Source organism: Haemorhous mexicanus, chromosome 4 (genome assembly GCF_027477595.1).
Source record: "Haemorhous mexicanus isolate bHaeMex1 chromosome 4, bHaeMex1.pri, whole genome shotgun sequence".
Classification (NCBI taxonomy): Eukaryota; Metazoa; Chordata; class Aves; order Passeriformes; family Fringillidae; genus Haemorhous; species Haemorhous mexicanus.
The window spans coordinates 26,472,484-26,488,800 of record NC_082344.1 but is presented as its reverse complement, the minus strand read 5'-3'; positions in this window follow the sequence as shown (position 1 = coordinate 26,488,800).

The window sequence follows — 16,317 nt, the reverse complement described above, 5'->3', positions numbered from 1 at the left end:
CCTCATCTCAGGAGTCCCAAGGATTGGAATGTTCTTTAATGTTTGATGGCTGTGAGGCATTCCTCAATACTATGTCTGTTGGGTGTAGGCCCAATAAGTCTTGAAATTAGCCACAGAATTACACAGCAAGTCTTGATTTTTAAATCCCATGGAGGGGGATCCCCAACACATCATGTGTTAAAACAGGTCAGAGCGTCTACTCCAAGTCTCAGGGGGATCTCCAGGCCCCATAGTACAGCTGATTTCCTTTGCACACTGAAACAAGTGTGAATGGGTTTGTTGAGGAGGTGTGTTCACATACTTCAAAGGCTTTAAAATACAGTTCTCTCTTGACCACATCCTCTTACAGTTGAAAGAATTTTATAGCTAAAGCTCCTGCCTTGCTGGTTAGTTCATAAACCACGAAAAATTAACTGTTGGTGTTCCCCCACTTGTAATTGCTCCTTTCAATCTTCAGTGGAGAAGTGCTGCTACTACCTAGAAAAAGAAAACAACACTAACTTCCCTGCAAGTTACTCTTAGCCATTAAAGTTTTTTAACTGCTTCAATTTGGTCTCTCTCAGGTGGAGTTTTACTTCCCTCTCATTAAGTGCTCCCTGCACTGCTCTTGTATTATCCCCCATTTTACAGGGGGGTCTCCTCCTCCATGTAATGTCATGTCTGGAGAAAGTGAGGCTGGTTGTGAGAGTTGACAAGCACTTGTGATTTTGGGAGTGTTTAAACTGGATTTCTTTTAGGGTCAAGATTACCATTCTTCTGCTTCTCACCCAGAAGCCATGAATTAGGCTCCCATTCAGGCAAATAGTACTTGCTCTCCTTACTCCAGTGATTTTTACTCTGCTGTCCAGGAAGTACACCCAGCTTCTTGGCATTCCACTGCATTTTGTATTGAATGGATTTGAATCTCACCTGATTTATGGCCAGTCTTGGATGTCTTGGTAGGTGTTTTAGTAGCTGTTTGCTGGCCCTAGCAATAGTTTGTGGTTTCAGTTTTAATGAAGCATTAGCATGCTACCTCTTCATCATCAGATGTCAATACATATGTTACATTTTGCTCTTTGTTAGAACAGACTCATTCAGCATCTCTCAGCTCCTCCACTGAGCATGAAAGGTGTGAGTTACAAGAGCTTGTTTCAGAGAAAATTACTGTCACATTACATCCTGTGAGAGTCTCTCTCTCTGTCTCATGTGCACCACAAAGTTCCACCTGGAGGTTTTGGACGTGATCATGCTTGGCTGCAAGCAGTGCAATGCCTCTTTTTGAGCTCAGCAGCAAGCAATGCCTCTGCCTGCAGCTTTTTTTAAAAATTTTCCTCAATTTACTTTAAGTACAATTCTTTCACCAAATCTTGTGAAGAATCATGTTCAGATTTTTTGAGTGACTGATTGCTTATTTTCCCAATGTTTTGCCCATACTTTCTGGGAGTGTGACAGCATGGAGGGAGGGTCATTTGACTTTCCCTGTTCTTTCCCTTCTGCTGAGTGCACAGGCAGGGATCAGGCCTGAATTAAATGACATGGCTCTCTCCAAACATACAACAGTTCTTTGAATGAAGCCCCGGTTTCAAACAAGCCAGTCTGCCATGACTGCATTCAATGCTTTCTCCTGTCAGTGTTGTGACTTGGAGTTGGGCTTGCCTTCTGTTTCCTGCAGTCAAAACTGCTGCAGCTGGCAGAAGTAAAATCTTGGATTCATCCTCCCAGAGGTACAGGGAAAAGAGAGGAAAAACTGCTGTATCAGTGCTTTGTACTACTGAGACAACAACCTGCAAGAAAAATATCAATACATTTAGTGCTGTCTGGTCTAAAACTGTTGCCTCTGTAGGGAAAGGGTGGAAAAACCAGAAGTTTGCAATCTCGATAAATTATCCTTATTCTAGGGTGGCTTGTTGGTTTGAATGATCCTATTAACAGCGGGCACAAAAAGCAACATTTGGATGTGAGAACGTGAAAGTGTTTGTTATCTTTTATTGTGGAAAGATTGTGCTGGATAAAATAGCCACTTGTTCTTTGTCTTAGACCTAGGTTAGTAGAGAAAATTAAGCCCAAATTTCATAACAATGTAAGGAGGTGTTCAGGTCCTGTGGGGGCAGAAGTGAGAGAGACTGAACTTTACTATCTTAGTAAGCCTAACAATGAATTTGTGGGGATGTGAGGCTGTGTGGAAACTCATGGTGTCTGGGATTCTATCATGTATTCTATCATATATTTCAGAGAGCCAAAACTTTTTCAACTTTATTTTGAAGGACAGAAACTTCACACACTGGCCCACCTTTCACTTCTGGCAATGGAAGAGGGAAAAGAGGAGAGCTTTACGTGGTCACTTCTGCAATTCTGTTTTAGGTCTCTCTCTGCAAACATTGCTCTTCTCTAATTCATAATTTGACCTGCCTGGTGCTGAGTGATCCCAGAGATGGGAAAAGTGGCCAAATATTTCGAGGCTCCTTTTGTAATACCTTTCATTTCAGAGTTATATAAAATATAACTTCTTGTGATCTGGATCAAGCTGTCTTGTCCAGATTAGTATATGCAAACATAATTTCCTTCAGTTGCCAGGGGAAATCCCCACCATAAATCAAAATTCTTTGGTGGCAGAGCTTTCAAACCCATCTGTAGAAATATTACTAAACTATTTGTTTATGTGTTTTTATTTCCTGAGAGTGAGCTGATATTCCTTGAGATACAGAAAAAAGGCAAAAATTAATGGCTTTACTTGGAAGCTGCAACACACTCCCGGTTGCAGATGTGCTGCATTTGAGAAAGGAGCTGTTCAGCTGCAGGAAATAATGCTCCCTGTTCTTATCCCTTGGCAAAAGCAGTTAAGAGCACTGGAGATATTAGAGCAGACATGGTTAATGAAAAAGGTTTGTGCTTGAAATTTATTAACTGTCTAAACTTTTTTTTAAATCAATGGTTATTTTTCTTTCATTAACTTTGTTTCATACTCTGAAGAGACCAGCCACAATGTACGTAAGGAAATGCAGTTAAAACCGAATTGCTTTGCACAGGAGAAAACCCAGATTCTTGTTTGTCATTGATGACTTTTTTTTTCCAATTTTCTTATACAAGTTCTTATATACACTTTCTCACGTGGCTTCATAAACTAGTGACTTTTTAATATATCTCTTCAGTTCAGTACTTATAAAAACTTCATGAAAGTCACTACTTTCCTGTTTTTATAGAACTCCAACAGCGGATATTCCCAAATTTCCAATTTCCCTTCGAACTGCTTTTGGAAGGTAAAATCCATTTTAATATCAGAAGAAAAGAAGAGTTAGCACTGGAACAAAATAAGTGAAAAAATTCTCAGAAGGAGCTAGAGTAATATAAAACTGTTTCAATGGTATAGTTTAGATGATGCTGTCACAGTCTTGGGTATGAACATTCCAGTCTGTCAAAGTTTCCTGGGAACCAGCAAAGCTTCCTGTGCTGGAAATTCAGCATAGCCAGAATAACTCTGAGTATTTATTTTTCTCAGTATTATCCACTTCTTGGTACCAGCCTCTAGCAGACATAGAATTGTCATTAAATTAATAGTATCTTTGGGTTTTATGCTAATTTCATTGTGTCTTTTGCTCAGAACCAGTTATGACATATGTTAACAAATATGCACTTTATTTCTGTCTCTTCAGCAAGGGGATGAGGTGCTGGTTTTGAGGAATGGAACAGAGGCTTCTCTGTTCAGAAACAACCTGCTTATTTTCCTCAGTGTGTGAGATGCACTCTAAGGATAGAAAGAAACGCAGGAGCCATCTCTGAAGACAGGAGAGCTGGGAAGTGTTTTTTGGCAGGTGCGAGATAAGGCAGATAAACTGAACGTCAGTTCTGTTTTCTTGCTATGTTTAAGGGCCTTTCTATGGGTTCTAGCTTGCAGGAGTTTGTAATACCTGTCTGGCCAGGCTTGCTAAGGTGATAGATTATTCCTACAATTTTTGACTGTTCAGGGTGTAACAGTAGTCCTGGTGTGAAATCTGTATTTTGTAAAGTATTGCTTAAACTGACCATCTGAAACAAGAACAGAGTAACTAGAACAGATGAAGAAAGAAAATGCGTGTCTTTCATCCTCCCTGTCTGTTCTTCCCAGTCTTTTTGGATAAACAGTGCAGATTAATGACAGACCATAATATAATGCATTATCAGCTTTTATTGTTTTCATTTGCTTTTCGCTTAAATTAGGTCCATCCCAGCCCTTTTAACAATGATTTTTTTTGGTTTTAAAATACTAACTTTGTAAACATTTTGACTTTTTTTAAATGCTTCATGGTTATCATAGTTCTTGGATCTTTCCTGTGGACCGAGAAAGCCGTGAGCTCAAGCAAAATGCTGTGGCTCCCTGTTTTGTGATTCTAGGGCTTCATACTGCAAATTGTTTCCTTTATTTTAAGGTACACTCACGCATATGTATGCACATAAAAGTTATAGGAGCTGGCTTAATGAGGTAGAGAATTATGTTTCAAATTTAGGTACTAGTGAATTATATCTCTAATTAGGAAATGAGACTAACCAGGAGTGGGTGAATCTGTTCTAAAATAATGTACTGCACTTCAGTGTGATTTCTTTGTTTTAAAATAGGACAATGAGTATACACACAAATATACACAGAAAGCACATTTTATAATCAAAAAAGCTGGTTAGAGTTTTTCTCCTCTATTTTCCTCTCTGTAAGAATAACATGCATTAACTGCTTGGCATCATATTTCTCAGGCAGTTTCTACTTCCAGAAAATGATTTATTAACTAGAGTTCAGCTGCTTTTTGCTTTTGTTGCTGTTGACAAAAGGCATGTTTAAGCATGTTAAATGGGCTTAATGCAGTGGACAAAAATGATGGCTATGAGTAGCAGAACTTGCTGCCAACACATATTTTTTCTTTGTAACATTTATAAGGAATAGTTAATCTGACCTCAAAGAAAAGAAACATATGCTCCACCAGATAAGGTGCTAGAGATGAATGAATCTGTCTGCTATGGAGCATTTGTTGGAATAAGAGAGGAAATAAAATAAAAGTGGAGCATGAGGGAAGGAAGACTAAGACAGCCAAGACCCAGAAGGAAAATGTGAAGTAAAGCTGGGAAGTGACAAAAATAGTGGATTGAAAGAGGAGAAGGTAGATTAATGAGAGAGAAGGTAAAGAGTCAAGTCTGTTGGCAGTCAGCTCTCCCTTTCCAGCTTCACTTCTTATTTTGTGCTAGGTACTAGTTCAGGACTGTGGCTTGCACACAGTGGGTCTTCTAAAGAATTGGGCTAAAACAAAGTAGGGTTTCTTAAGGGGTATAATTTTGTAATTGTGTAATAATAATAATAATAATAAACTGCTCTGTCTTTAGGATCTCCTGCCCCCAGCACTATATACCGATGCATGTGCATTTTCTGAAGGGATTATTAATTTTCATTTCACTCCAGTGCCAACTATACAGAAAAAGAGAAAAATTAGCTGCCTGGCTAGAAGCTTGAGATGAAGTGTAGGGTTTTAAAAGGAAGGAAATTAAAAATAAGAGAAGAATAAACAGAAAAGAAAGAGGAGAAAATGAATCTGAAGCACAAATCAGTGTGGCTGTGTAGAGACAGCATTTCATATCCAGGCTGCTGACGTCAGTCTCCTTCAAAGGCAGTGGTAAAGATAAAGGAATAAGATGATAGTGTTGATGGACCTGATATCTGGATGTTTGGACCTGATGTGAATTTCAGCTTCTTTTAAGCAAACAGCTTAGAGATTTAATCTCTGTCATGTATTTTTGATATTTCTTCTTATCCCATATATGTGACCAGGGGTACTGGTGTTATTTGGCCTTAATATATATGACCAAGATTTTGCCTTTCGTCTCTGCATTTTAACTGCTTTCTCTCTTCCTGCTATTACTGTGAACATTCAGTATTTTTAATGCATTCTATTCTGATTGGTTATGTTTTCTCTCCAAATAGTAAATGTTTTTTACCATTAGCTTGTAATTATGATTTGTCGGGTCATTTAAAAATATCACAGCTACAGACTGAATTTCAGTGATTGATCTTGTTAATGAATTAATTTGCAAAATTCGTTACTCAAAAATAACTTAATGTAGAGCTGAAATTGAATATGCAAACTTGCATTTGTACTTTAAAAATCCTGCTGAGTATTTGTATCTTCACCATGTTGTTCAGCTCCTGAGTGAAAGCTGTGGCCACGCGTGATCCTTCAGTCACCTGCATAAGAAATATGAATATAAAAGTGCATGTAAGTGACTTTTGCCCTGTATCACAACACATGGTGCAGTCACTAAGAGTGGCAGTGCATGCGTCCTCAGAGTGAGGACAGGTGGGTGGCCACCAGTTCTCCATGGCAAGGCTGACTCCTGGTGCACTGGGAAGGGACTTTGGAGTACTTCAGTGGTGGTAGGAAGTAAAGCAAATAAAACAGGTTTTAGTCTACCTATGAAGAGAGCTGGGTAATTTCCATGAAATGGAATCAAGACCTTGGTTTTGAAGCAGGCTAGTGAATGTTTCCTGGGCAGGAATCTGTTAGTGAAGAGAAGGGAACTGCACCATAACTGAAGTAGCCCACCCTGGCTGGCTGTGAGTCATCAGCAAATTACGGTCAGTGTGATTATAACAAAAAATCAATTAAAGCAAAGGAGAAACAGGGCAATAAAAAGAATTTGTTGGTATCAGCACTGAGCTTGGGTCAGTCCCTGAGGATAGTGCAGCCTGAGGCTAAGCCAGAATTAAATGTTTTCACATTTAATAGATTCTCTCTTTCCTTGTTTTCTACTAGAAATGCTGCCATGGTGCATAGTTGGCAGCTGTGACCGGACTGTGGTTAAACAAACTGACATTCAAGGAGAAGAAAAATTGCCCTGGAAGGTAGACACAAGCAGTCAGAGTCACTGGCAGGCAGATGTCATGATAAAACCTCTCACTCAATGATTGGCATCGGCAGCTGAACTGCTCAAAGCCAATTGACAAGTGAGAAGGACTAGATAGCAATGTCCATCTGCCAGTACAGAGCTGCCTGGGCAGGGCAGCTCCAAATGACTGCTTGTTTCAGCACTGTGTAGGCAGGTAAAAAGGAGAGTGATCTGCTGACACCAATATTTAACTTTCACCTATTTTTAATGAAAAATAATATGTCAGTAATTAAGACATTAGAAGATCAGGAAGCTGCCATTGTTAAGATTGGTACTTGAAATATGATGAATTTGAAGAATAGATAATGTCACACAAATTGTATTTCTTTCAAGTTCAGATTGGCAAATTGAAATTTGCATTCAGCTGTGAAAGTAGCAGCAAATACTACAACGTGTAGTATTCAGCCAGAACTTCAGGCTGATCTTATGCAAGTGAAACTTTTTGTATTTGTGATTATTGGCAGGTATGATGCTTTTAAAATTGCAAATATATGCACCACATTGTGTCTGCAGACAATTACTCTGGCATCCCAGTGACAACATTTTATGTGTCAAAAAGCTTCTTGTTCAAAAGCGTGGTCTAAATTTAGTAAAATCTATGTTAATATGTAAAATATAGCTTAGTTCCACTTGGAAGGGAAACTGATGTGAATGTTCCACTACTTGACTTTTCATTTATGTCGTTGTATGGTGCCACAAAATTTTTATATGAAACCAGTTGTTGCTGTTGGAGTTATGGGATAGTTGGAAATAGGAAGGAGAAAATAAAGCAGTAATTTGCTCTAAATTGACTTGGCACTGTTAGCTCAAAGTGTTTGTGCCTTTTCTTTACTAAATTGTCTGTATAGACATCTCAGTTTTAAGTAGTGAGGCAAATCATGCGCTTTAAGCGGAAGTGGCATTGACTGAGACACCATTAGCTGAAGCTCCTGTGACTCCCAAGTTCTGAGTTACAAAGTCTGACTGTGGGAGGACACTTTTTACACTTTGTTTTTGAGGAAAATCAATCTTGTTTTGTACAGCTTCACCATTTTGAAGTGAAGAAATAATGGGGTTGTCTCCAACTCTATCAAGCAGTGGGAGAGCTGCATCCCAAGTTCTCTCTGCTCTCCCAGCCAGCATAAATATAATGCAGAAATTTATGCGTATGGACTTATTTCCATAATTATACATAGTCTTGAACTGAAATTATTCTATTGCTTTTAAGGGAAAGCTAAGATAAGTGTTTTGTCCCTAGGCTTCCCACTTTGGAAAGTGGGAAGACATCTGATGCATATGTCTTAAACCAGTCCTTAGGGACCTGAATCTTCCCCTTGAGGAAAGGCTCGGTTTCCTAGCACTGTTTTTCAGCAGGGGTAAAAGGTGGATTCTAAAACGATGCAGAGACCTATTGTCCTTGCTGTGTCCCTTCCAATCTATAGGAGGTCTCCCTAAACCTTTAGTAGATTTCAGTAGACACTGAATTGTTCAATTGCACTGATTTGTTCCTGGTCTGTCGGGGTTTTTTTCTGCCATGTGTCTTTGGTGTTTTGGCTTTTGTGGCAAGAGGACCTTCTTAAAAACAAAACAACCTCCTCCAACATGGGAACTGATGAGGAATGCCTTTTCCGAAGCCTTTGAATAAATACCTGCTTTAGTCCTTTAACACTGTCTAGCCTCTGTTCTAGGTATCCTCTCAAGGCATCACTCTCTCCCTTGCTCCCTCCTCTCTCCCTCCTCCCGGTTTCCCAGCTGGCAGACCTGGCATGGTGACATGTTGTGTCAGGTTGCATCAGTCATGTTGTCTTCTGTGACATTCTGGCTCAGAAGGAGATGTGACTGATGAGAGGTGATAGTGTCACATCACAACCGAGGCCTCAGCTGGAGAAGTCTGAGCAATTTTCTCATCCATCATTAAAAGGGACATGGGATGGAGCAGCAGCGCTCTGCCTTACATCCCTTCCTTGCTCTCCAGACCCTTTCACATGGCATGTTTTGCTGGGCTGCCCAAGTTAGCTTGGATCAAGAGTTGTTCTTGCTGAGGAAGTTTTGAAGGCATGTAAAAGGGAGTCCTGTGACATCTGTGCTGGTGGCATAAATTTGTCCGTGGGCAGCTGCAGTTGCTCTGTGTCTGACGAATCTTGTCAGCATGTCCTCAGTACTGTCCAGACTAATCCCAGCCATCATGTTGTGAGCTATTCCTTGCAATCAGGGAAATGAATTAAAAAGTTCACGAGCTTCCTTTAGGCACTGTCAGAGGTCCACAGCTCGCTAATGCTGCTAAATAACAACAGGCAGTTCCTGCTTGTTCCTCTGTAAAAGGAGCAGAGGTACATGTTGCAAGGCTGGAAAAGGGAATGTCTGAAACAATGAAAGCCCTTGTTGACCTTCCAATTATGTCTTGAACAAATAGCAGAGGTTCCCTCCCTGTCTGCAGTATCTCACCTGCAGTAGCTGTAGGAGGTGCTCTCCTTACTGCCTATCACACATACATTTTTTGTAAGAGGGTGTCAGTAGGGCTCTGAGCCAGACTGGGCAGGATAAGTGTCTCTGCTCAGATAAGTTCCACTTTTTCAGATGAGTGGTTGGTTTTCTAACTATGTCTTTCAGCTACTTTTCAGATTGACAGCAATACAGTGCTCATTGGTGAGCTGTCCATGTTGTAAAAAACATTATTCTGCAAATCACCCAATAAAGCTGTGGATTTTTTTCCTAATATGTGACTGGTAAATAAGGCAATTTTGAGAAAATGAAGGCAGCATACTGCTTGTTACTTCTAGGAGAACTAGATGAATCATTATTTATCTTTTCCTGAATCATGACCCTGGCTGAAAATTCTCACCACTCTCAACTCCAAACACAGCTATTTTTTCTTCTCTTTTCAGGTAATTTTTTAATGTCAATAAAATAAAACACTTCCAATTTTCTACCCCTTTTTTAGTTTTGTTGCTTTTCTGGACCATGATTTTGGAATTGGGGCTCATGTTTTTTCAGTATAAAATGTCTTAAATTTTTTCCCTCTTTTCACATACCTTTTTGTTTGACCATCTTGCAATAGTTCTTCCTTTCTTGTGACCACTGTATCCTTCCTTAAATTAATTGCTCTTTTTCTGTCTCTAATTCTGCTTCTTCAACTCTCCCTCCCCACTTTTCTTCTACCCTCACCAGTCATTGTTTATCTCTGTATTGTGGAAAGAGTCAACCTGTCTTTTTTTGGTCCATATTTTCCAAATACCTTCCCACTTATGAAAAGAAAGTTGGTCTTCACTTCTGCCTCTCTGCCTTAGGTCATACTGGCTATCCATAGTCTGGAGACACAGAGAGGGGTGTTTCCTAATGGAAACACTCATAGAAGCTCGTGGATCTGTGTGACACCCACTGTGCCAGCTAAACTACTGCAAGGATGGATTTATTGAATTACACTGTCAAAAATGCTGCAGCAGACTCAGCTGACAAAGACTTCATCGTTGATAAGCTCTTCTAAACAGTACTTGCTGTGTTGAGTGTTGCTGGTCTTGATGTTTTCTCTTAGACTAACCCTGGGATACACTTTGGCATTGGCATCTCTCATGTGGGAATCTGCCTGGTATAAATGGGTTTGCTGTGCTTGTGTGGGCAAGCAAGCTGAAACAAGAGTAGCTGTCTTTCTTTTAAGAAAATGAAAGGCCCATATGTTTTCCATGTTGTTCTTTCCTCATCTCCTCTCTAAGCGTTTTTCATTTTTCCAGGACTTGGAATTTATTTTCCTGGGAAAACATGCTTTCTATCTTCCTGGGCACAGCAGAGTCTCAGGGCTTGTAGAGTGGAACAGGGGAAGACGTGCCAGCGTTCTCCAGGGCTAGTGTTTTTTATTTTGCCCTGCTTTTTCATATCCTCACATATTCATGAGCCTGTGTTACAGATACTGGCAGGCTCCACTGTTGAAAGCTAGATTGTCTTTGCTGTCCTCTCTGGGAAGCACACCAGGAATATGGGCAAGGAGGGGGAGTGAGGCAGGGCTGAGACTTGTCGGGCAGGAGTCATGGCTGGGCTGTAGAGTAGGTGAGCAGGTTGGAGAGTGAGGGTCCGTACACAGGATATCAGTCTCTCTCTCCAGTCTGCAGCTTCTGTTTTGTGCTTGGCTGCACTCACTGCCTTCCTACTGCCCCTCTGGGAATTGCCCTCTTATTACCACAATTACAATCTGTACACATTTCATTAAACTAATATCGCTTCGCACAGACTTTCTCCACCAAAGTGCACAGCTGGAGGCCCATTTCTTTTCCTCAGCTTAAACACTTTGACAGGTTAAGAAAGCTATTATGCCTGAATAACAGGTGTTGCAAAACAATGTGCATTTGATGTTTAAATGAGAGAGCTTCTTTATTGACTGCCTTTATTGCAGCAAAGACTCTCCTTTTTCAAGATGACTGGATTTTTATTGGTTTTACTGCTTTTTAAAGTGTATTCTGTTGTTTCAGAATAGGTCCAGAGTGACTGTCTGCCGTTATTTGTTATTCTAATGTCTTTTGTTATTTGCACGTCTTTGCTGCCTTATCCAGGTGTGGGATACTGGTGCTAAGTAGAAAAATTTTATTTTGTCTCTGTCTAACACCAGTTCTAAGTGCTTCTTGTTGCTGGGCAGCTCCCAATGGAGCTATAAGCTATTCTGCACCATTACTTTGCTTATTATTTCTAACCAGACTTGATTCACATCCCATCTATTGCATATACCACCATCTAAATATATATATATAGTAGTTTGCATATTTAAGTTAAAGCTGGGCTTTAGAATGGTTTGCAAAGATTTTCAGAATTTTGCAGAAGACTTGGGCATACACTGGCTCAAGTAAATCCCATTTGTTTGGGAATCTCATCATTTGTTATTACTCTGTGGTGCAATGCAACTTGATTGATAGAATGTGTTCACAGATGATCTAAGAATAGCATGGCCCCAAAAAAGGAGCGTGTGACAATCAGGTATTCAATGCAATATGCTGTTTAATTAAACACAACCAATATATTGTAACTGAAAGAAATATTAAAATGGTGAAAAAGAGGAGGAAAAGTAAGACTTTTAATGTTGACATTAAAAATAGAAGTACTCCCTTAGAAAAATAAATTCCTTCCTAAATAATATCACTATCTTCCCTCTCTATGCCTCCCACCTGGTACTCAGGCTGAATTTTAGAAAAGCTCTCTGCAAAGCAGGAGAAACATTTTCTTTCCCACTCTCACAAGTAGATTTTGCCTAATGCAGTTTGAAGAAGGTTCAGGGCAGAAGAAAGTATGACTATGTGTAACAGTACAGTAAGGATATCATGATTCTGGTGTTAGCTTTCTTTTCTGCCCTACTAAATATTTTGTACTCCAAAATCATAAAAGAATAAATTAATAACGTGACCTTTCAGCAGCCAAAAGTTCAGAGGAGATGAAGTCCTGTCTTGAAAATGAAGACAAAATCTGTTCAAGCTAGCTTCATTAATATGAAATTTTTACCCTGCTTGTAACTCCTGCCACAAATCAGGCACTGATGCAAGGTCTGGCACACTGAGAAGGGAGAGAGAATGTCTGTCTGTTTTGAGGGAACCTAGGCAGTACTGGGGAAATCTCACGGGAGGTTTTGCTGGCTGGGCTTTATGACACCATTTCTTCTTACATGACTGATGTGAATGCCACATGAATTATGTGCAACACCAATATGGAAGTAGAAGGAAAATTGTGTGCAGATGAAGAAGAAGGTGGGAAAGCAACTTGCTTTCACCACCACCATATATTTTTTCCAGTAGGCAATAAATTTTTTCTGTGAGCCTCGGCAAAATTACCTGTAATAGAGAAATTAGCTGCTTCTCATTATAATGTTGATATTTGGTATATTTAAATTTCTCACAATGCTGAAGAAAAGTGAAATGCTAAATGCTAATTTTTTTTTTTCCATAAATGACTGTCCATAACTGTAAAAGTCTGTCAGGATGTTGTCAAGAGAAAATTGTGCTGTTTCTTTTGTTGCCTCTATTCTTCTCCCATGTTTCAAAAGTCAGTCTGTGAATATTAAGTTGTTGTTGCCAGCCTGCATGTTCAAAAGCTTGTATCTCAATGCATGTGTAGCTGTCTTAAGTACACATAACATATAACCCAGTCTCTACAGTGCAGTGTATAATAGCAGAAAGGAAAATTTTTGAATATCTAGTGGAACTGTGCTCCATTTGGAGTAACTATAATGGTGTTAGTGAGTCTCAGCTGTGTTTCTTCTTCTCCTCTTCTGACAAAACCAAAAAAATTTTTTCTTCTCTGAGCTAAAGGTGTATTTACGGTTTATCTATTGTTGCTTTCTGAAAATACAACCCCCTCTGCAGTTATTGGTTGTTCCTTCCATTTGTGCCCTATTTGAAAGGGCAAGAGTTGGGATCAAGGCACAGTCAGGAGGCCAGTGAGCTTCCAACTACTCCTTCCTCTCTCAACTTGTCATGTTTGTGCAGTGTAGCTTCAAGATAATCAGCGGAGAGGCCAGAGGAAAGGGACATGGCTCTTCAAAGGAGGGATGCCTGGATTCATGTTAGAAAGGGGAACTGGATGGAGATGAGACAGTGAGGGTGGAGAAGGTGCCTGTAGGCTGATGGAGACAGCAATATCAGGGAAAGAGAAAAGGCAGGACTTGTATGTGTGTTTGTATTGCACACAGCTAAGAGAAACAAGGGCAGAGTGACCAAAAATTAGGAGACAGGCTCTGATTATGGAATAAAACAAAGAAATAGAATTAAAGTAGCAGCTATTAAAGAAAAAAATATAGGGAGGGGGAGGATAGGTTTAATTTATATAGAGAAAAAAGGAAAGACAAAAGGAGAGGAATAGAACAAATTGAATGCAGGTAATGAATTATAAAAGGAGTGTTGTTACTCTGCTTTCATTTGCATTTATTTCTCTCATGACTGACTGGAAAGAACGAATTACAGTAGAAGAGGTGATTGGAATGGTAGAAACAAAATGTGGATAAGAAAACCTACATACCGTAAAAGTACTTGTAAACAAAATAGAAAGAATCAAAGTGTCTCAGTAGAAGCTTGGGGAAGAGTTAACAGTGGGAAGGAAAAGAAATAGTAATTAGCAGCATGTAAAAAGTCTTTGTTTCTTTGTTTTGTTTTTTCTTTATATTCTTTCTTTCTAATAATTATGGCACTATTTTTCTCCAAGTTCCCCCCTTCCCCATAAGCAGTTTTTGTTCTGCCACAGGTTTTGGAGATCTCATGACCACTAGTGATTTTTCTCTTTAAACCGCTTCCCAACTTGGATTGCAGCCACCTGCACTTTGAGGGCATATCCAGCAGCTTCCAGGAGGTCTGGAAATTGCTCTTTTTGTGGTCACGCCTGTAACAGAGCCTTTTCTGTTGTTCACACACACTTATTCCCTTTTCTAACTACCTTGCCTCTAATCATGCCACTCCCACATGTCTCATCAGGCGCCTTTTGGCTTTAGCAGTTTTCTGTGAGAGAGCAAATTGTGGTCAGGCCATGCAAACCTGCACCCCTGGCTCTTCAAAGAGTTGTTCCCAAGAGTTAGCTGCACCTGCAGGGGCCCACTGGTTTTTGGTTTGGTTTGTTTTCTCTCCTAGAGTGTGCCCTCAGTGCCTTGGGAAGTTCTAGGGGCAGGTTGCTTGTCCTGTGGCTAACAGGATAGAAGGAGTGCGAGGGCAGGTGGGCTTCAGGCTATGTGCAGGTGATGCAGGCAGGGGGTGGGTGCAATGAATCCAGGAACATTTCCGTGTCGGGGGCCAGAGCTTCAGAATTTCCTCCACTTGAACCTATGAGAAGCACCAGGCTATTTGCAGGTACAGGCAAACTCCAGGTAGCACACACAGGGGATGAGGATGTGTTTTTGAGCTGGCTGATTTGACAGTAGTGTCTTGTGTCCAGGCTGATTCATAAATTGTTAAAAGTAGCAACAACCACATGGAGGTGGCGTGGCTCTGAGCTCTGTACCCTGGTGTAAATAAGATGCACAGCTGATGTATTTAAAAGAGGAATCAGACCTTGAATTCACAGAGCTGAGAAAAGGAAATCCATTGATTCATCAATGGGAATTTTTGTGTCAGCACTCCATGGCAGGTGTCCCCAGAAGCACTGTTTTTTGTCATTAGAATGCTGTCCAAAACAAGGATATGCTGATAGCCTCAGTTGCTACCATGCAGGAATTAAATGTCTTGTTCTAGTCAAGGCTTGGAAAAAAATTCTTGTTCATAAAAAGAATCTCCTATGGGCCTTCCACCTTAATAAGCTTGTTTATGGAATTATAAATTCACAGGTATCATAAAACTATAATGGAAAATCAGGAAAAATACTGCTTAGAACTGTTTTACACCTTGTTTGCAATTTTTTTCCGTAAAAGAGAGAAAGCATGATTCTGTGGGGCTTTGGTAGGCATGTAGATCCCATTTATACCCAGTAGGCTCAGACTGGGATAATTGAGGGGCAGAAAAGTGAATACTGACTGAGAAATCTGGTAAAGGGTTTATGTATCATTTACACCCTTATTTAAAAGGAAGTTTAGTAGCAGTTTTGTGGGGCAGCTGGGGAGACTGAAGTTTAAAATAGCTTCTTAAATTGTAGAAGATCGAGTCCTGTGGAACACATGTGTTTCTCAAATCAGGCTGTAAAATCTTTAAAGGTGAATGAAATGTATCAATATAATGCGCTGACATGTTTAGTTTCATTTCTTAGAACACACTTACTATGCAGATGTTTCTTGCTGCTAATATAAGGTGTCTCGGTGTACTTTTGTGTAGACAAGCAAAATCCAACTTCAGGTTTTTTTTGGGGCTGATCCTGGGCATATTGCCTTTTTGTTTTACATGGGGCTTGCTGCTCAGAAGCTTTAAGGGAAGATTCTCTTAGACCACAGGTAGTTTGTGTAAGTTTGGAAAATTCCTGCTCAAAAGCCTTTAAATTAAGCATGCTGGGAAATGAACAATACCCAGAACTGTAGTCACTGACTCTGATCTTCCTTTGTGAATCTCCATCCCAGCAGTGCATAGTGATTCTTTTGGATTCATTATTGTCTTTTGCCTCTGCCTGGTTTAAAAATGTGCATTATCCCACATACTAAGCATCCTTCTGGGTTAAAAGAGAAGAATTGCTACTGACAGAACACAAGAAAAAAGTATTTTAAGCTTCAGGTAATGGTTCTAAAGAAGCTCTGGAGAATGGAAATTCTTTAAATTGTCTAAAATATTCACTGAGAAAGAATTTAGGATTTTGGCTGTGGATGATTGTCAGGAAGAAATAAAAGTGCTATGAAAGTCACCTGCTTTTTTTAACACTATTTGACATTTATGAAAGGACAAATGAGCTTTGTCATGAAAGTACAGAACTGTTATCAAGTTTTTGGTTCGTCTACAAACTTCCAGTAGAACTTTATAAATGGCTTTAATCTATTCTGTTCCTCCTTTATTAATCTCCTTGCTTCTGTTATCCCACCAAAAT